Raw genomic sequence first — 21,152 nt, forward strand, 5'->3', positions numbered from 1 at the left:
AAGTTGGTCATGAAGGTCACAAAGTAATACTTATTTATACAAGAGATAAAGATTATCGTCACTAAAAATATTGTAAACAAATCCCAACACTGGGTTACCAAGAAATTTATAATCGTAGATACTGTGTGTTCATGTTATATAAACAGAATAAATTTCAGGAATAAGAGTGAACGAAATGCATCCTTTCTTAGGCAAAGTGGTGGGTTTTTATATATGGAATCACTTGATTTAATGTGGCTCACTTATATAATCTTATGGATCTGTCTTTGGGAGTTTGTTGAACTCAGATGTGAAAGTTTAGCTCTCAGAACACAATTTTGAACTATAAAAAATCACTAGTTTCTACTTGATTGGATAGGCGTATGTAGCAATAAAATTTCAATTAAATTCTTAAGTTTGCTTTAGAGACCTGTGGACTTCAGTCAGTAACTTACTTCATGTACATAGGAGAAATGTGTCAGTTTTCCGGATGAAACATATAGATTAAATAACTCCTTGAGCAAACAATTTATCATAAACTGTGTTATACAAAAGACAGAAACGTGTTTCAGATATATTATCTAAATTTCTAGATTCTTTATATCAGAATAAATTACATTCTTCCCCATTCCCAATGGATTTATTCTTAAAAAAATTAAGCTATATTTCTATCATTTTGAAATAATTCATGCTGATGACTTTGCTCTATAATTTTTTTTATACTTTTGAACGTATGAGGATTTTTATAGTGTACACATTTTGACTCCCTCCCCTGCACCCACTTCTAAGTTAGAGCTGTAGAATTGGTCTTTTGAAATAGATCCTGAAAGCAAAATGTCTTAATCTGGATTAATTTCTGAATTTGCTAAAAAACTATGCTTTCTAAATTGGCTCTATTTAAATCCTCTTGCTTGCCTGAGGGTGTGTTGTTTTTTCCTCTTTTAAGTAAGTTACTAGACATTATCAGACTCTTAAGCACTTCTGCCTGAGGAAGGCTGTTACAACTTTTGCAGTGGAAAATGCACAGTACTCTCTTCGGTGGTTTAAAGCCAGATCATACAAACACAGGTGATTTTATATTCACTAACATGATCTGAATCACCGTGTTACATTTTACAAAACAAAATAACCCTTAAGTTTCCCTGCCCACCACATAACCCTGTCTTTATAAAACTTAATCACAAAATGTCCTTTTAATGCTATGTATCCGCTGAAATTTTTTTCTAAAATCATCCAGTGGTTTGCTCTTCTCTTCTTTCCCCCCTTGTTCAATATTACCATAGGAACTGTGCTCATTAAAATACATTCTTCCATACATTAGACAGAATGAAGTTACTTTCCTACCTCTTTCAAAATGGGGCTATAAAAAGCACAGATTGATTGAGCTGTGAAGAGTAAGATGGGAAGTGGACCCGGGGGAGAAGGAGACACCTTTGAGGAAGAAGGTTTAATGGTTTGGTTAAAGAACAGCTTCCGCAGCTGACTGAGAAGTAGCCAGAGAGACAAAAGAAAAATCAGAAGGGCATAGTGTAGGAAAGCTAAGCAAAGTCCATCTTTCAAGAAAGAGAGCGGTCAGCTTTGATGGACACTGCTAAGAAATCAAATCAGATGAAATAGAAAATAATTGAATTTGTAAGAATAGTTGTGGCAGCATGTTGGGACCAGAATCCAGAGGGAATTTTTTCAGAAAGGATATATTAAATACCTGTCACACTTACAGCAATGGGTAGATAATAGAGACAACTCAAAGACAGAAGAGTCTTTATTCATATGGCTCTTCATACAGTCATGGTAAAGAGAGTACATACGTTACCAAGTGCAATCTCGTACTGCTCACTGCACAACAGTCCAATAAGTTGAGGTGTTGGGCTAAGGAATAGCGACTTTGTTCAGAAAGCCAGCAGACCAAGAAGATGGTGGATTAGTGTCCCAAAGAACCATTTTATCCAAGTTAGAATTCAGGCTTCTTTTATACTAAAAGGAGAGGGTGTGTGGTTGGTCGGTGCAGACTTCTTGGTGTGGGAATCCTTTGTTCTTGTAGCTGTCCAGGCAGGTCCGGTCATAAATGTTATTCTCTGTTCTGCAACTTTTTATCTCTATATGAATGGAAAAGTGTTATACCTTTAAAGGTCAGAGCCTTGAGAATGGGCTATCCTGTATATTTCAGGCTGTAGGCAACATTTTTAACTTGTAGCAAAGACAATAGAACACCAAGGTTAAAGTAAAAATTTGTTCTTCCCTATTACACATATACATAGAAAAGTTTCTAAAGGAAAGATTTGTTCTTCCCTATTACACATATACATAGAAAAGTTTCTTAGCAAAAAAGTAGGCAAATATCTATTCCTGTGTTAAAACATGGAGAGTTCTGAATAAGAATATACTATTTCTATGGAAGTAACGAAGAGGGCTTCCTTCAGGAAGTGAATCTTGTACTTTGAAGGAACTGTAAGACTGCCATTTTTTGGAAGGATTCTCTTATTAGACACTGTGAAGGACCTGGAATGGAGACAGGAAGGGTGAATTGGCCTCCTAGACTAGGAAACTACTGTCCATTCCGAGATAGGTATGGCTTCATAACATGGTATTTGAGGAAAAACCCAATATCATTATGCAAGGTAGACTATTTGCCACCAATTAATTTATTCACCAACTATTTATTGAGGAACTCCTACATGCAAGGCACTGTTAGAGGAAGCAAAAATATGAATATGAGCAAAGCAGGGTCCCTGACTCTCTAAAACTTATAGTCTATCAGGAAAGAGAAGCAAACTTGTAATTATAATCTGATTCCATAAGTAATATTATGGGCATATGGCAAGGTGACATGAGAGAGCAGAGGTGGGACACCCATAGGACCATGATGAATCTTAAGGAAGACTTTATAGAGATTGATGCCAGGGATAAGTGTGAAGGGCAAGAAGTGATTCAGATGGGGAGGATTATTTATGGTAGAGCATGTTTCGAGGCCTAGAACAGTGAGAGAGTACTCTGAGCGTGGAGATTGGCAAGGAGCTTAGCATGGCCGCAGTGGAGAACGTGTGGAGGAATGGAGGATAAAGAGGCTCTATCATGAAGGCTTTGTAGGCCAGTTTAAGGACTTTGGATTGTATCCTATAGGTAGTGTTTAGCATGATAAGGTTGTGGTCAGCTTGGAATTTTAGAAAGATTATTCTGGCAACATTGTAGTGGCTGAATACAATAGGGACTAGGACAAAAAGACAGAAAATGGTTAGAGAGTTATTGTGGCAGTCCAGGAAAATTATAATGCAGAGGCATAGTAAAAAAAAAGTAATAACGAACATGATACTGTTGTTCTTTTGACACTGTGTCTGCAGGACTACCATATACAGCTCCATAGGTTGTATATTGCCAAACTCTTGGGAATGTCTTTCACATAGATTACCATATGAATGGCCTCTTTATACATTCCATTAGGATGTAAATTCTATGAGTATAAGAATGATGTCTACCTTGCTCACTGCGGTATGTCTAGCACATGGCTTAATATCTGGTACATAGTAGTTTCTCAAATATTTTGGAGAAATAAAGTTTTACTGAATGTGGGAAGTGAAGCAGAGAACATTTTAGTATGACTCCAGGATTTAGGGCCTGGTTTCCTGAGTGGATGGTGATTACATTTACTAAGATTCAAAATGAGAAACATTTGAAGGAAGCTGGTTTGACATATAAAGTTTATGGTATTTATGCAGTATCCATTAGAGATGTTTAATAGGTATTGGGGACATATGTTTCAGCTTAGAAGAAACATTCAGGTTGGAGAGAGAGACATGTGAAAGATTTCAGAGAAGTGCTGCTTGAAGCTCTTGTGGTTGATAAGATCACCTCAGAATTACATAGACTAAGGAGAGATGAGCTCAAAATATATCATTCTGCAGAATGTAAACCCATCAGGAACAAGTGGCATAGAAGGAGTTTATAGGGGAATAAGAACCCCAAAAGAAAACGAAGGCAGCCAGATAAGAATAGGGGATATTTTAGAAGCCAGAATACAGGGCATTTCAAAATTGATGTAAGTGGTTAAATGGAGTAATCCTTAGGTGAAGTGACATAGGTCTACACTTGGAGGATGTTTAGGAGAGTTAAGGCTTAGAGTAGGGTTCAAAACCCATGGCAGAGGAAGAATTAGCAGAGTTAGTGGGAAATTGGATTGATGTTAGTTGTAGAGGATGGGTAGGAAAGCTGAATCATTTTTATTGTGAAGGAGACTGTATCTGGCATTTTGCTTCAGGAATTCTTCTTGCAATCCAACTCTAAACACAGAGTGCCGCAAGGCTGTCAGGTGACCTTCGTGTAAAGGTTTAGCAAACTCATCTGTTCAGTGCTACCTTTTCAAGTCCTTAGGAATGTTTCATCAATTCTGTGCAAATTTATAAAGTGACACTATTACCAATTCTTTCTTCCAATATTTTTGAGGCTAGCCTCTGTTTTACCTTGGAGGAATATAAAAGCCTAATTATGTAGTATCTCTGAGAAACTTAGATTCCAGTGAGTTTAATATTGACCTATTTCACAATTTTATTATGAAGAATATCAAGCAAAAATGATTATAAAGCATTTTTAAAACTTAACAGTGAATAGAAATGCTTAAAAAGGATAGCTGAACTAGACTAGGCCATTTACAAATTGCTTATTATTATGCAAAGTCACTTACTGGACTAGCTGGGAATCATATTAACCAATCTAAAGAAGAAATCTATTGCATGAAAAGAGTTTAGGAGTTATTTATTTTCTACTTGCAGATGGCCACATTTTTAAAGGACAACTGGTAACATTAGAGCCCAGAAGAAAGTGGAAATGTTGATTAAGAGCTTGGAAAATAAGACTCAGGAGGAAGCATTAAGGGACTAGTTATATGAAAAAAGAAAGGCCAAGAAAACCCAAATCTAGGTATAGATATGTTCAAAATTATTAATAGATGAGAAGAGAAACAAACCTAGAACTCTAATGGAGGGAAATACATAACTTAAAAACATGTATCATAGATATTTTTCTTCTTTTTGGTTTTCTGTTTTTCTCTTAGTATCTGTGACCCAGCTGCATTTTACTTAATATGGTAAAATATTCTGAATCAATCCCTGAAAGAATAATCTTTCAAGTAATAACTGCAGTAGGAAGGTAATTATTGTTTGAGGGTTAATGTGTCACTGTAGTTGCTACATATTTAGTTTTTGGCTTAGTTCCCAGGACCCTTCAATCTTCACTTCACTTAAAAATATGTTTTTCCTCAATGTGGCCCATGTGACATTATTTTCAATCTTTCCTTTAAATTTTTATTAAAATGGATATTACCATTCAAATTAAAGTTTATAAAATATTTCTCATGATTACCATTAATAATTGCTATGTGATTTTATTTAGATATGATGAATGGAAGCAGTTGATTTTTTCAAAATATCTCTTTGAAATATTTAGGTGTAATGAGATTGCCTTTGAAACATAGGAATGGTGGATTAACTTCTGGAATAATATTATTTTGGTCTTTGTCATGTGGCTATTCCAGCTTATTATTGTTTTAATTTGATGATTTTCAATTTCTGGCTTCTTGGTGTTGTGTAGAGATTTTTGGCCCAGATGTGGTTCAGGTAGAAACAACAATATATATTCAACAAATGTGCCTAATATGTGCTAGGCATTAGCCTGGGTGCTAGAAGGACAAAGAAAAAAAAAAAGGTCTCCATCATTAAGAACTCACATTTTAGCCAGAAAGATAGATACATAAATAAATAGGTGTATTATAACATGGAAATTAGTTTGTATGTGAGAATGCCTTCTAAGCCTATTAGCCATGCCTTGGAAAGTTCTCAAGTTAATTCATAACAGTTAAGTAGGAAATAGTCACCTGGTGAAGGGGAGAAGGGAATTCTTAATGAGCAGAACATTAAGTTAGTGTCTAGAAATGTTGAGGGTGGAAGTGGTGAGAGATGAGTCTGGAGAAGTAGTTCAGGTGTAAGATTAGGGTAGGCTATGAATGCCCTTTTATTGCTTGAACTTCACTTTGTAGTTGACAGGGAATCACTTTAGGATGTTGGATAGGAATATAGCATGGTCTGATTGTGTTTTGGGATTCATCATTGTGGCATCTTTGTTACCAGATGGCTTTAAGTGGCATAAAAAGGGAGGAGGCTGTAAACAGAGCATGAAGTCCTGCCTTAGTGAGGTGGTAGTAGGGATGAAGATGAAAGCAGAGATTTAAGAAATATTTAGAATGTTAAATGGACAGAATTGCATGTGAAAGAAACTAACAGCCACAGGATAAACGGATGATGACACTGGGATGCCATATCAACTCTAATAATGATGAACACTTGTGTAACGGTTTCATATTTTTAACTTAAACCAATTCATTGTATCTGATAAGGAGAGAACATGTAATCACCAGTCTCATTGAAACATAAGGGCCTAAAATCTAGTGGATGTTATACTATTTAACTGAAATTAACTATATATCAATAGTTACTTAAGCGGTAGAGCTTAGTATTGAACCCAGATCATCTGAAACCCATGTGCTTTTCACTACACCCACATTGGCTGATGCTGTGTAAGACCAGTTATGTTTATGGACCCATAAACGTCTAGTACAATTAGCAGATAGTTACTGATAAATGGCAAATACTTGCAGTGACATTTCTTATACGAATATATTTTTTTGCTCTTCTTTATGAATTATTTTACAAAATGAAAATAATATACCAGGTACTCCTGTTGAAAACCTAAGCAAGTCTACAGAATATCCATTTATTGTTTTAGTGCATGAATGTAAAAACAAATGGGTAGGAACTGAGTTAGAGTGGGTCTTTAAAAAGCCCCAGGGTAAATTTTAAGCTTAAGTTTTATTAGCTACCAATTTAAAATAGCATTCATGTAATAATATGTATATATGCACATACATATATAGCTATATATTTACATATGTGTTATATAGATAGAGAGTGTGTATAAAACACACACATATAGTGTATTTTATTCTTACAAGTTGCCTGGACTTCAGTTCTGCTAGTTATTGGACATATTTTTCCTTCTGTTCTTAGTACATTTTTTAAATCAAAAGATATACAAGAATGATACAGTATAAATTGGTTTTATACTATCTATCCTATTTGCAATCTAAATTTAAAAGTATATAATGCTTTTGTGAAAAAATGCTTGCTTTGCTCATAGACTGTAAAATTAATTACACTATAGAAAAATTCAATCTTTAAAATCAGGAACCACTTCATTTTGCATTTGAAGAAATGGAGATGAACCCAGCTGACTCCTACCACCCAAATCAGTGTCCTTTTGAATTCTTATGCTGTCATGCTTACTGTTATATATGCTTATATTCTTTATAAGTTATTACAGAAAGACGGATGGTAGAACTACCATTTTTGAGTGCCTGCTATGCGTGTTTCAGTCCATGTTAGATCATTTCACATTTGTTATCTCAGGAGAATGGAGAAGGCAAAGGACTTTTATAATTTATATCCTGAAATATGCAAAGTGAAGTTGATTTTAATTTCCCATACACAGCAAAATATCAATTTTGAGTTCCTTTCTAAACATGTAAGAGTTCAGTTGGGTCAACACACAATTTCAACTGATCCTTCAGCCTTCAATTCCATACATTCATAAATAATCTGGTTAGAATGATAGGTTGTATCTTTAACCAAAGCACAAAAAAAAGAAAATGGACCACTTGTTACCTTTGTGTTTATTTGATGGTTCATCAATAGCTCAAAAAGAAATGAATTTTATTTTGTATGTTTTTGTGTTCAGTGTTTTTTGAGGTTTCTGGAGGATATTTTCTTATTTTGTTTTATCAGTGTATGTGTGTTTTTCTGTTTTACTTATGTTCTATCAGTTGGAATAATATCAAATAGTTAAAAATGTAATTTGGTCTGTAGGTGTCTTGAGAGAGTGGTAGAGGAACCCTAAGAGAAAGAAATGTAGTTGAAATACCTGCAGTGATTTATACATGTCTCAAAATAATGGATATTAACAGCATTCCTTGAAACACTTGATGTTGACCCAAATTTGGAGAAAGAATAAAAGAAGAAAAATTAATGCCAGAGACAGAGAGCAGCACATTCTAATTTGTCTCAATATAATAGCTTATGATTTTCATTAATATTAAATATTTGATGAGTCTTAAAGTATACTCCCTAAGAGCAACTATCTGTAGCCTCGTTATTAGTATTTTTAAAATATTTTTGAAATGGAGATCCTGGAGTTAGCTGGGGTCAAGAGGGTAACTCAGATAACAGAGTTAAAAAGAAGAGAATTAAGTCATTAACTTGGTCCCAAAGAATAATAATGACAGGTAACATTCATTGAGTTCTTACTATTTTCCAGGCACTCTTCTAAGAACTAACTCATGTAATCCAACAGAATTAGGCTCAGTTATCATTCCCATTTTTTCACATATGGAAAAACTAAGACCCAAAGAATTTACAAATATGGCTATACTAAGAATTTCTATAATTCATATTTAAACCCCAAATCATTTGGCTCACATTTCAACCACTACAGTGTAAGTTGAGGTCATGGGGTAGGGTCTGAAAGTAAGCAAAAGCAAATTTGACTTAATGCTGAGACCCCTAGCTGCTATTTTATGGTTCACAGTTGTTCCCTGATCGGGAAGCAATACTGCAGCTCTGTGACTTTGAGCGTCTATACTTTTTAAGCCTGGATACTTCATCAGTAAAATGCGGATAATAATACTTAACCTGTAGGCAATTGTGAAGATTAAATAAGGCTGTGTTCATTTTTCACATAAATGCACAGTAAACGGAATTGCTGTGGTGATTGTTTTTGACTCCAGAATTTGAGGCTTAGCTAAATCTTGCAAAAATATTCTCAATTCATAAATATTTATTTGGGGAGTTGAATAACCATTTTTAATAGCCTACTAATTACTTTACTCAGATTGATGATTTGAAGAAGCATGTTTATTTCAACTAATGTGTACTACTTACCTTTTCTTCCTCTTTTTGTCTTCTTTTCCTTATTTTGTTTTAGTTACACTTATTTTCCAGGAATCTAGAATATATAATACATTCCCAGAGGCATTTTACAGGCATTTATTCTAGGACCCATTTCTGGGAATTTATAACATGTACTCATAGAAATAGATCCTAGGATATCTTGGAACTGCTGCTTATTAAAATCTTTCCTGACTCTGTTGGAATTTGTCCAATTCAAATGTCACCTTCTTTCATAACACCTTCCTTGATTACCTCAACCAGGAAAAAAAATCTCTTCTTTTTTCAACTTTTAGAAGGATGATCCATGAATAATGAGGACGAGGTGATGGGTGATGGATTGTGTGGTCATACAGTAAAGTGATTTACATGTGTGAGGCTTGCTCCTTACAAAATGTTTGTTGAAGGGAAAAGATACAGTGATGTGGGAATATACTGTATTGATCTTATTCTACCCACTTTCTCGCATTAGCAGTTTCCTCACATTGTATCTTGGCTTCCTTGAACTCCCCACTGTGCAACTGACTCTGGCCTTAATATGAATTAATGGAATATGAATATGTCCTATTCCAGGTAATATGTATACAGTCTTACCTCTCTGGGCCAGAGATTCTCATTTGAATATTTCACAGTAAACCGTGACTCAAATGGATATGACACCAAAAGCACAAACAACAAAATCAAAAATCAATAAATGGGGCTACATCAAACCTAAAAGCTACTGCACAGCAAAAGAAACAATTAACAAAATGAAAAGGCATCCTACCAAATGGGAGAACGATTTTGCAAACCATGTATCAGAAAGGGTTAATAGCCAAACTATTGGGTTGGCCAAAAAGTTTGTTTGGGTTTTTCCATAAGATGTTACAGAAAACCCCAAATAAACTTTTTGGCCAAACCAATAAATTAAGAGTTCATACAATTAAATAGCAAAAAAGGAAGGAAGAGAAGGAGGGAGGGAGAGAGGGAGGGAGGGAGGAAGGAAGGAAGGGAGGAAGGAAGGAAGGAAGCGGGGGAGGGAGCAATCTGACTAAGAAATGGGCAGAGGCACTAGATAGAAATTTTTCCAAATAAGTTATCCAAATGGCCAACAGGTACATGAAAAGATGTTCAACATCACTAATCATCAGGGAAATACAAATCAAAACAACAATGAGATATCACCTCACACCCAGTATAATGTCCATCATCAAGAAGACAGAAGATAACAAGTGTTGGCAAGGATGTGGAGAAAAGGAAATCCTTATATACTGTTGGTAGAATGTAAATTGGTTCAGCCACTGTGGAAAACAATATGGAAAAAATTTTATATCAAAAAATTAAAAAATAGATCTACAATATAATCCAGCAGTTCTACCTCTGGGTATATACCTGAAGGAAATGAAAACAGAATATCAAACAGATATATGAACTCCTGTGTTTATTATAGCATATTCACAATAGCCAAGATATGGAAGCAACCTAAGTGCTCATTAATGGATGAATGGATAAATAGGATGTGAGGATACACACACACACACACACACACACACAATGAAATATTATTCAGCGATGAGAAAGAAGGACACATTGCCATTTGCACCAACATGGGTAAATCGAGAGGATATTATGGTAAGTGAAATAAGTGAATGAATGGATAAATACGATGTGGGGATACACACACGCACACACACACACACACACACACACACACACACATAATGAAATATTATTCAGCAATGAGAAAGGATACCTTGCCATTTGCAACAACATACATAGAGAGGACTTTATGCTAAGTGAAATAAGTCAGATAGAGAAAGACAAACACTGCATGATATCACTTACCTGGAATCTAAAAAAGACAAACTTGTAAAAACAGAGAGTAAAATGTTGGTTAGCACGGGATGGAATTGAGGAGGTAGGACAGATGTTTAAGGATACAAACTTGCGATAAGTAGTAAATAACTCCTAGAGATACAATGCACAGTATACTGAATATAAACAACAATATTGTACTATAATCATCAAACATTTTAAGAGAGTAGATCTTGATTATTACAACCACTAAAAAAATGATAATTATGTGATATGATAGAGGTGCTAATTATCACTACAATGTTCATCAGATTACAAATATATAAATGTGTCAAATTAACATGCTGTGCACCTTAACTTTACACAATGTTATATGTCAAATATATTTCAATTAAAAAAACAGTGAATCAAATGAAGTAAATTTTCAATATGGTGATTGAGGAGGATAGCATCATAGCAGGTTGGTAAAGGAGATATTTGGGGCGTTATGAGGTCTTGTGTTGTGATTCTCAAATGTGCAAACAATATAAAGAAAATTAAGTGTTTTTAATTGGTTTCACTTTGGTGCTTACGACAAATATTTTTGAGACAATTTTTATAGCAGTTTTCAGTTCACAGCAAAACTAAAAGGAAAGTACAGAGATTTCCCATATACCCCTTGTTCCACACATGCATAACCTCCCCCATGATTAACATCCCCCACCAGAGTAGTACATGTGTTACAATTGATGAGCCTATGCTGATACATCATAATCGTCCACAGTTTACCTCAGGGTTCACTCTTGGTATTGTATATTCTTTGGATTTGGACAAATGTATAATGACAGGCATCCATCATTATGGTATCATACAGAGTGTTTTCACTGCCCTTGAAAATGCTCTGTGCTCTCCCCGTTCATCTCTCCACCACTTAAGACAGGCTTTTAAAAACCAAAATTAACCTGTGATATTTATTTCTACATTTTAATTAAAATATTATTCCTGGTGTTAGCTTTCTCATCAGAGATACTGCTATAATGCTGAAGTAATTGTCTTTAGGTCAGAATTGTCTGAGTCATCAAATACTCCTCAGTTCCTGTATGGGCAGAGTACTATAGACTGTGGAAGCTATAGAATTGCTTCTGAAGGAGCTGTTACATAAACCAATTAAAAGGTGAAAATAGATGAATGTCCATCCTTATGTGCAAAACTGTTCTGTGAAAACACAAAGGAATTGAAGGTTTCATGGAGGAAAGCATTCGTAGGAACCCAAAGAATAAGGATAGTTATGATGAGAGAAGGTTAAGGAGCTGAACGGAAAGCAGAGAATAAAGTCACAAAAACAAGAATACGCCAGAGTGATCTGAGAGCAAATAACCTTGAGTTTGGATGGACTAAGGAGTGCATAAAAGCGAGTCAGGGCAGACATTTCCCAGTCCTAATGTGTGCTCCTTCGTTGGTGTCCCTGAGCTTGGGGAACCGTGGAAGAATACAAGCAGCCGAGCAGCAGAGTGATGCACTGACTGAGCCTTGGGCAGGAGGATGGATGTGTCAGCGCTACAGGGGATGGTTTGAGGATGCTGGAGACAGGAGGTGGAGGGAAGCTTTCCCGGGGAGAGGTGCCAGGGCCTTTGCCAGGGCAGGAGCCATGCCAGCCTGTTTTGTGCTTAAGGAGTTTCAGATTCTAAAGGGTCAGTTAGGCATGAGTGGCTGCCAGGTGGAAATGTGAGGCCAACCTTGAGGAGAAAGACTAGAGAGGAAAGAAGTAGGAGTCATCCACACAGTGTCAGCTGGAGATCAGATAGGAAATTGGCAGCCAACAGACCCGAGCCTTTCTCTATCGGATGAAAGAAGAGAGAACAGGGAGGAAGGGTAGAGATGAAGCTGACAGAGAGCCAGAAAACACAGAGAACCTGGCCTGTCCAGCCCCATGTACGAGAGGGAGGTGATGGATCATTTTCAAGGTGGATCATTTGGGGAGTTGGAGAAGGGAAGGAGCCATTGACTTGGGTGTCCCTAGAGGCCTTCCAGAGGGCAGTTTCAGCTGAGTGGTGAGAACAAAGGCAGATCTCAGAGAACTGAGGTGTGAGTCAATATATGGTTTCCTTACAAAAAGGGTTCATTGGATTTGTATGATTTTTAAAATTATATTTGGTTAAAGTAAGAGTATGATTATAAAAATGAAATATAAGTTTAAGTTAATATTTCAACATACTGCCTTAACATTGGCTTTTCAACTGAATTCAACAAATTCAGATTTGAGCACCAATTACATACTAAGCACTAAGATTGCTGAAATGAAAAAGACATAGGTCTTCTCTCCAGGGGCATCAAGAAAAGAGGAGAGACAAACACATTACTATATGATAGTCTGCTAAGTACAGTCGTTTAAGATTGAAAATAAGTCACATGTGTAAGTGGATGATTCATTTTCTTGAGAGGAGAGATAGGAGTGGAAGATTGGGGTGGTCAGGAAAGATTTTCCTGGGAACATCCTATTTCGCCTGAGTGTTAAAAGGAAAATAGTTTTCATCCAGAAAAGGGAAGAAAAGTGATTCAGAATTTTGCAGCTGACTAAACTGTGAAGGCTTGGACAGATTACTTAATCTTGCTTTAATTCAATTTTACTTACCCATAAAATGAGAGAATAATCCTTATTGCTTAGAATTCTTCATTTAGACATATATATTAACTGTTTTCTATGGGAAAAACTGTGAGTTAAATGCTAGGGATATGGGAAATGTGATGAACACCAAGTGAAAGAAAGAAACTGGAAAATGTGATGAACACCAAATGAAAAAAAGAAACTGGAAATGTTTCTTTTGTCTTAAGACAAAAGAAAAAGGAACTATCGTTATTTGTATTATGATTGTAAATGAATGAAACCATGCAGTAGGTTAAGGAATTAAAGTAACAAGAAAGGATCTTTCAGCAAGGAGGAAAATGTGATTCCATGTGCGTTTTAGAAAGCCAAATAGATAGTACACTCTTCTAATTCACTAAGGTATTTTAAATGGTCAAAGTGCTAGATTTGCAAAAGGGATGAAGTAAATAAACTTTATTTCATCCATCAAACAAACATGCCTTGAGGGTCTAATATGAGTCAGGTATCATGCTGGACTCTGAGAATGCAGAGATGAATAAAATGTGGTCTCTTTTCTAAAAAGCCTAGACCATGAGTGAGACAGTTACATCAATAGATAATTATCTGGGCTTCCCTGGTGGCGCAGTGGTTAAGAATCCGCCTGCCAATGCAGGGGACACGGGTTCGAGCCCTGGTCCCAGAAGATCCCACATGCTGCGGAGCAGCTGGGCCCGTGAGCCACAATTACTGAGCCTTCGTGTCTGGAGCCTGTGCTCCGCAACAAGAGAGGCCGCGATAGTGAGGGGCCCGCGCACTGCGATGAAGAGTGGCCCCCACTTGCCACAACTGGAGAAAGCCCTCGCACAGAAACGAAGACCCAACACAGCCATAAATAAATAAATAAATAAAATTTTAAAAAAAAAGATAATTATCTAGAATAAAACACGTGGAATAATAAAAATATTCACTGGGCAGCATACTCACATGAAAGAGTTTCAGAGCACTGGAAAACATCAATAAAAGTCAAAAGAGAATCATATACTTTAACACTTGTCCTTAAGAAGTTCCTCAAAAGGGTGGATTCAGAACTAAATTGTTAAGTGCCAAAACTAAAATGTAAAATAAAATTGTGTCTGTACCTCTTGCAAAAATATTATTATGCAAGGATACAAAGAATGAGCATGAATGAGTTTTCCTGGGGATATTATTTACTTCCAAAATATTTCCTACAAGTAAGATAAACACAGTTAAAGATGTCTGTGTTAGGAAGGAATGATCCCAGCCCAGGTTTTTACCTTAAGTATGACTCATGATTATTTTAGACATTAACTTTAGTAAATTTTAGACAGTAACTTTAGTCACTTCTTCATGGAAGTTTCATTAATCTACAGTGATCCAAAGTCATGTTTTGACTTCCTTTAATGAGTGAGAAGTTTTTATTTAACACTTCTATTGGATGCTTATATTTATTTTTAATTTTTTTTTTGAATTTTAGAATTTTATTTATTTTTTATATAGCAGGTTCTTATTACTCATCAATTTTATACATATTAGTATATATATGTCAATCCCAATCTCCTAATTCATCACACCACCCACCCCCCCGCCACTTTCCCCCGTTGGTGTCCATACATTTGTTCTCTACAACTGTGTCTCTATTTCTGCCCTGCAAACCAGTTCATCTGTTCCATTTTTCTAGGTTCCACATATATGCATTAATATACGATATTTGCTTTTCTCTTTCTGACTTCCTTCACTCTGTATGACAGTCTCTAGATCCATCCACGTCTCTACAGATGACCCAATTTCATTTCTTTTTATGGCTGAATTATATTCCATTGTATATATGTACCACATCTTCTTTATCCATTCCTCTGTTGATGGGCCTTTAGGTTCTATACATGACCTGGCTATTGTAAATAATGCTGCAATGAACACTGGGGTGCATGGGTCTTTTTGGATTATGGTTTTCTCTGGGTATATGCCCAGTAGTGGGATTGCTGAGTCATATGGTAATTCTATTTTTAGTTTTTTAAGGAACCTCCATACTGTTCTCCATAGTGGCTGTATCAATTTACATTCCCACCATCAGTGCAAGACGGTTCCCTTTTCTACACACCCTCTCCAGTATTTGTTGTTTGTAGATTTTCTGATGATGCCCATTCTAACTGGTGTGAAGTGATACCCCATTGTAGTTTTGATTTGAATATCTCTAATAATTAGTGATGTTGAGCAGCTTTTCATGTGCTTCTTGGCCATCTGTATGTCTTCTTTGGAGAAATGTCTATTTAGGTCTTCTGCCCATTTTTTGATTGGGTTGTTTGTTTCTATAAAATTGAGCTGCATGAGCTGTTTATATATTTTGGAGATTAATCCTTTGTCAGTTGCTTCATTGGCAAATATTTTCTCCCATTCTGAGGGTTGTCTTTTCGTCTTGTTTGTAGTTTGCTTTGCAAAAGCTTTTAACTTTCATTAGGTCCCATTTGCTTATTTTTGTTTTTATTTCCATTATTCTAGGAGGTGGATCAAAAAAGACCTTGCTTTGATTTATGTCAAAGAGTGTTCTTCCTATGTTTTCCTCTGAGAGTATTATAGTGTACAGTCTTACATTTAGGTCTCTAATCCATTTTGAATTTATTTTTGTATATGGTGTTAGGGAGTGTTCTAATTTCATTCTTTTACATGTAGCTGTCCAGTTTTCCCAGCACCACTTATTGAAGAGACTGTCTTTTCTCCATTATATATCCTGCCTCCTTTGTCATAGATTAGTTGACCATGGGTGTGTGGGCTTATCTCTGGGCTTTCTATCCTGTTCCATTGATCTATATTTCTGTTTTTGTGCCAGTACCATATTGTCTTGATTACTGTAGCTTTGTAGTATAGTCAGAAGTCAGGGAGTCTGATTCCTCCAGCTCCACTTTTTTTTCCCTCAAGACTGCTTTGGCTATTCGGGGTCTTTTGTGTCACCATACAAATTTTAAGATTTTTTGTTCTAGTTCTGTAAAAAATGCCATTGGTAATTTGATAGGGATTGCATTGAATCTGTAGATTACTTTTGGTAGTATAGGCATTTTCACAATATTGATTCTTCCAATCCAAGAACATGGTATATCTCTCCATCTGTTGGTATCATCTTTAATTTCTTTCATTAGTGTCTTATAGTTTTCTGCATACAGGTTGTTTGTCTCCCTACATAGGTTTATTCCTAGATATTTTATTCTTTTTGTTGCAATGGTAATGGGAGTGTTTCCTTAATTTCTCTTTCAGATTTTTCATCATTAGTGTATAGGAATGCAAGAGATTTCTGTGCATTAATTTTGTACATGCAACTTTACCAAATTCATTGATTAGCTCTAGTAGTTTTCTGGTGGCATCTTTAGGATTCTCTATATATAGTATCATGTCATCTGCAGACTGTTACAGTTTTACTTCTTTTTTTCCAATTTGTATTCCTTTTATTTCTTTTTCTTCTCTGATTGCCATGGCTAGAACTTCCAAAGCTATGTTGTATAATAGTGGTGAGAGTGGACATCCTTGTCTTGTTCCTGATCTTAGAAGAAATGCTTTCAGTTTTTCACCATTGAGAATGATGTTTGCAATGGTTTTGTCATACATGGCCTTTATTATGTTGAGGTAGGTTCCCTCTATGCCCACTCTCTGGAGAGTTTTTATCATAAATGGGTGTTGAATTTTGTCAAAAGCTTTTTCTGCATCTATTGAGATGATCATATGGTTTTTATTCTCAATTTGTTAATATGGTGTATCACATTGATTGATATGCATATATTGAAGAATCCTTGCATCCTTGGGATAAATCCCACTTGATCATGGAGCATGATCCTTTTAATGTGTTGTTGGATTCTCTTTGCTAATATTTTGAGTTTTTTTGCATCTATATTCATCAGTGATATTGGTCTGTAATTTTCTTTTTTTTTGTAGTATCTTTGTCTGGTTTTGGTATCAGGGTGATGGTGGCCTCATAGAATGAGTTTGGGAGTGTTCCTTCCTCTGCAATTTTTTGGAAGAGTTTGAGAAGGATGGGTGTTACCTCTTCTGTAAATGTTTGATAGATTTCACCTATGAAGCCATTTGGTCCCAGACTTTTGTTTGTTGGAAGATTTTTAATCACAGTTTCAATTTCATTACTTGTGATTGGTCTGATCATATTTTCTATTTCTTCCTGTTTCAGTCTTGAAACGTTATACCTTTCTAAGAATTTGTCCATTTCTTCCAGGTTTTCTATTTTATTGGCATAGAGTTGCTTGTAGTACTCCCTTAAGATGTTTTGTATTTTGGCAGTGTCTGTTATAACTTCTCCTTTTTCATTTCTAATTTATGATTGAGTCCTGTCCCTCTTTTTCTTGATGAGTCTGGCTAATGATTTATCAATTTTGTTTATCTTCTCAAAGAACCAGCTTTTAGTTTTATTGATCTTTTCTATTGTTTTCTTTGTTTCGATTTCATTTATTTCTGCTCTGATCTTTATGATTTCTTTCCTTCTGCTAACTTTGGGTTTTGTTTGTTCTTTCTCTAGTTCCTTTAGGTGTAAGGTTAGATTGTTTATTTGAGATTTTTCTTGTTTCTTGAGGTAGGCTTGTATTGCTATAAACTTCCCTCTTAGAATTGCTTTTGCTGCATCCCATAGGTTTTGGATCATCGTGTTTTCGTTGTAATTTGTCTCTAGATATTTTTGATTTCCTCTGATTTCTTCAGTGATCTCTTGGTTATTTAGTAAGGTATTGTTTAGCCTCCCTGTGTTTGTGTTTTTTATATTTTTTCCCTGTAATTCATTTCTAATCTCACAGCGTTGTGGTCAGAAAAGACGCTTGATATGATTTCAATGTTCTTAAATTTACTGAGGCTTGATTTGTGACCCCAGATGTGATCTGTCCTGGAGAATGTTCCATGTGCACTTGAGAATAAAGAGTAACCTGCTGTTTTTGGATGGAAGGTCCTATAAATATCAATTAAATCTATCTGGTCTATTGTGTAATTTAAAGCTTGTGTTTCCTTATTAATTTTCTGTTTGGATGATGTGTCCATTGGTGTAAGTGAGGTGTTAAAGTCCCCCACTATGTCGATTCCCTCTTTTATAGCTGTTAGTAGTTGCCTTATGCATTGAGGTGTTCCTATGTTGGGTGCATATATATTTATAATTGTTATATCTTCTTCTTGGATTGATCCCTTGATCATTATGTAGTGACCTTCCTTGTCTCTTATAACATTCTTTATTTTAAAGTCTATTTTAAAGTCTATTTTATCTGATATGAGTATTGCTACTCCAGCCTTTGTTTGATTTCCATTTGCATGGAATATCTTTTTCCATCCCCTCACTTTCAGTCTGTATGTGTCCCTAGGTCTGAAGGGGGTCTCTTGTAGACAGCATATATATGGGTCTTGTTTTTGTATCCATTCAGCGAACCTGTGTCTTTTGGTTGGAGCATTTAATCCATTTACATTTAAGGTAATTATCAATATGTATCGTCCTATTACCATTTTCTTAATTGTTTTGGGTTTGTTTTTGTAGGTCCTTTTCTTCTCTTGTGTTTCTCACTTAGAGAAGTTCCTTTAGCATTTGTTGTAGAGCTGGTTTGGTGGTGCTGAATTCTCTTAGCTTTTGCTTGTCTGTAAAGCTTTTGATTTCAACGTCGAATCAGAATGAGATCCTTGCCAGGTACGGTAATCTTGGTTGTAGGTTCTTTCCTTTCATCACTTTAAATATATCATGCCACTCCCTTCTGGCTTGTAGAGTTTCTGCTGAGAAATCAGTTCTTAACCTTATGGGAGTTCCCTTGTATGTTATTTGTCATTTTTCCCTTGCTGCTTTCAATAATTTTTCTTTGTCTTTAATTTTTGTCAGTTTGATTACTATGTCTCTGCATGTTTCTCCTTGGGTTTATCCTGTCTGGGACTCTCTGTGCTTCCTTGACTTGGGTGGCTATTTCCTTTCCCATGTTAGGGAAGTTTTCGACTATAATCTCTTCAAATATTTTCTCGGGTCATTTCTCTCTCTCTTCCTTCTGGGACCCCTATAATGCAAATGTTGTTGCATTTAATGTTGTTGCATTTAATGTTGTCCCAGAGGTCTCGTAGGCTGTCTTCATTTCTTTTCATTCTTTTCTTTATTCTGTTCTGCAGCAGTGAATTCCACCATTCTGTCTTCCAGGTCACTTATCCGTTCTGCCTCAGTTATTCTGCTATTGATTCCTTCTAGTGTACTTTTCATTTCAGTTATTGTACTGTTCATCTCTGTTTATTTGTTCTTTATTTCTTCTAGGTGTTTGTTCTTTAATTCTTCTAGGTCTTTTTAAAATATTTCTTGCATCTTCTCGATCTTTGCCTCCTTTCTTTTTCCGAGGTCCTGGATCATCTTCAGTATCATTATTCTGAATTCTTTTTCTGGAAGGTTGCCTATCTCCACTTCATTTAGTTGTTTTTCTGGGGTTTGATCTTGTTCCTTCATGTGGTACATAGCCCTCTGCCTTTTCATCTTGTCTATCTTTCTGTGAATGTGGTTTTTGTTCCACAGGCTGCAGGATTGTAGTTATTCTTGCTTCTGCTATCTGCCCTCTGGTGGATGAGGCTATCTAAGAGGCTTGTGCAAGTTTCCTTTTGGGAGGGATTGGTGGTGGGTAGAGCTGGGTGTTGCTCTGGTGGGCATAGCCCAGTAAAACTTTAATCTGCTTGTCTGCTGATGGGTGGGGCTGGGTTCACTCCCTGTTGGTTGTTTGGCCTGAGGCGACCAACACTGGAGCCTACGCGGCTCTTTGGTTGGGCTAATGGCAGACTCTGGGAGGGCTCATGCCAAGGAGTACTTCCCAGAACTTCTGCTGCCAGTGTCCTTGTCCTCACAGTGAGACACACCACCCCTGCCTCTGCAGGAGACCCTCCAACACTGGCAAGTAGGTGTGGTTTAGTCTCTTATGAGGTCACTGCTCCTTCCCCTGGGTCCCGATGCGCATACTGCTTTGTGTGTGCCCTTCAAGATTGGAGTCTCTGTTTCCCCCAGTCCTGTTGAAGTCCTGCAACCAAATCTCACTAGCCTTCAAAGTCTGATTCTCTAGGAATTCCTCCTCTCGTTGCTGTACCCCCAGGTTGGGAAGCCTGACATGGGGCTTAGAACCTTCACTCCAGTGGGTGGACTTCTGTGGTATAAGTGTTCTCCAGTTTGTGAGTCACCCACCCAGCAGTTATGGGATTTGATTTTATTGTGATTGTGCCCCTCCTACTGTCTCATTGTGGCTTCTCCTATGTCTTTGGATGTGGGGTGTCTTTTCTGGTGAGTTCCAGTGTCTTCCTGGCAATGGTTGTTCAGCAGTTAGTTGTGATTCTGATGCTCTCGCAAGAGCGAGTGAGCACACATCCTTCTACTCTGCCATCTTGAACCAATCTGGATGCTTATATTTAATAATACATTTTTGGTGCTGTCTTACATTTTATCCATTATTTAACAAATATTTATCTAGCCCTCCTGTGAGCCATGTGTTGTATTGGCAATTAGAAATATAAGGGTGAAGAGGACAGAGGCAGTGCCTGTTTCTCAAAGGCGGGTTGTTCATTAGTGAGAAGTTAGAGGTAGAATAGGAGGACATGGCATAGGAGATAACTAGGAGATGCACTGATTCGTATTTGAGGAGTAATTTGGATTTGAAGAGTCAGGACTTTCTTTGCAGAAGAAATACATCTATGTAGGAAACTGAAAAATAAGTAGGAGCTAAACAAGACAGAAGTCTTGCATTCTATACTAAAGAACTGGTTCCAGGCAGAGGCAAGATTTGGAGCCAAGACAGAGCATGGCATCTTTGAGGAAATAAAAGAACTTCAATTTGGTG

General features: G+C 36.4%; 1 protein-coding gene across 7 annotated transcripts in view; it reads left to right on the forward strand.

Annotated features, from left to right (window-relative positions):
- NOL4 (nucleolar protein 4) overlaps positions 1–21,152 on the forward strand; it is a 406,271-nt gene that overhangs the window by 222,714 nt on the left and 162,405 nt on the right. The window lies entirely within an intron of this gene.

Source organism: Balaenoptera acutorostrata, chromosome 13 (genome assembly GCF_949987535.1).
Source record: "Balaenoptera acutorostrata chromosome 13, mBalAcu1.1, whole genome shotgun sequence".
NCBI lineage: Eukaryota > Metazoa > Chordata > Mammalia > Artiodactyla > Balaenopteridae > Balaenoptera > Balaenoptera acutorostrata.